Source organism: Trichechus manatus, unplaced genomic scaffold (genome assembly GCF_000243295.1).
Source record: "Trichechus manatus latirostris isolate Lorelei unplaced genomic scaffold, TriManLat1.0 scaffold00011, whole genome shotgun sequence".
NCBI classification, from domain to species: Eukaryota; Metazoa; Chordata; class Mammalia; order Sirenia; family Trichechidae; genus Trichechus; species Trichechus manatus.
This window is the reverse complement of record NW_004443947.1, coordinates 6,712,733-6,714,175: the sequence shown is the minus strand read 5'-3', so window position 1 is coordinate 6,714,175 and position 1,443 is coordinate 6,712,733.

Here is a 1,443-nt window from a genome sequence, read left to right as displayed (position 1 = left end):
ATTCGTCCAAAGGACTGATAGACCACATGAACCACAACCTCCACCAGCCTGAGCCCAGAAGAACTACATGGTGCCTGGCTACCACCACCAACCATTCTGACAGGATCACAATAGAGGGTCCCAGAAACAGGGAAAGAAAAATGTAGAACAGAATTCAAATTCACATAAAAAGAGCAGAATTATTGGTCTGACAGAGACTGGAAGAACCCCCGAGACCATGGCCACCGGATGCCCTGCCAACTCAGAACAGAAGCAACTCCTAAACCCCACCTTTCAGCCAAAGATTAGACACCTATAAAACAAACAATAACACATGTAAGGAATGTGCTTTTTAGTTAAATCAAGTATATAAGACCAAATGAGCAACACCTGCCTAAAAGCAAAGATGCGAAGGCAGGAGGGTATGGAAAAACCGGATGAATGGACACAGGGAACCCGGGGTGGAACAGGAGAGAGTGTTGACGCATTGCAGGGATTGCAACCAATGTCACAAAACAATTTGTGTATAAATTTTTGAAAGAGAAACTAATGTGCACTGTAAACTTTCACCTAAAGCACAATAAAATTATGGAAAAAAAAAACAAAAAACTTCAACAACAACAAAAAAATCTGTGATTTTTATTGTTACCAAAGCCATAGGAACTGTTAAAAAAACATGTGGTTTATTGCCTTCATTCAAAACTGAAGGTAATGCTAACTTTCAGATAGAGGATATCAAAACGACACATATAGTTTTTCCCCATCCAAGTCCGTGTCATCATACACAAAGAAAGCAAAGGTCATTAAAAAGAAAGAAAAAACAAAAATGGATGTCAGAAAAGATGTTGAAACTTGCTCTTGAACATAAAGAAGCTAAAGTGAATGGAAGAAATGATGAAGTAAAAGAGCTGAACAGAAGATTTCAAAGGGTGGCTCGAAAAGACAAAGCGAAGTATTATAATGAAATGTGCAAAGACCTGGAGTTAGAAAACCAAAAGGGAAGAATACACTCAGCATTTCTCAGGTTAAAAGAACTGAAGAAAAAATTCAAGGCTTGATTTACAATATTGAAGGATTCTATGGGGAAAATATTGAACAACGCAAGAAGCATCAAAAGAAGATGGAAGGAATACACAGAGTCACTGTACCAAAAAGAATTGGTCGATGTTCAACCATTTCAGGAGGTAGTATATGATCAAGAATCAACTGTCCTGAAGGAAGAAGTCCAAGCTGCACTGAAGGGAATGGTGAAAAACAAGGCTCCAGAAATTGATGGAATATCAACTGAGATGTTTCAACAAATGGTTGCAGCTCTGGAGGTGTTCACTCGTCTATGTCAAGAAATTTGGAAGACAGCTTCCTGGCCAACAGACTGGAAGAGATTCATATTTGTGCCCATTTCAAAGAAAGGTGATCCAACAGAGTGTGGAAATTATTGAACAGTATCATTAATATTGTTACCCA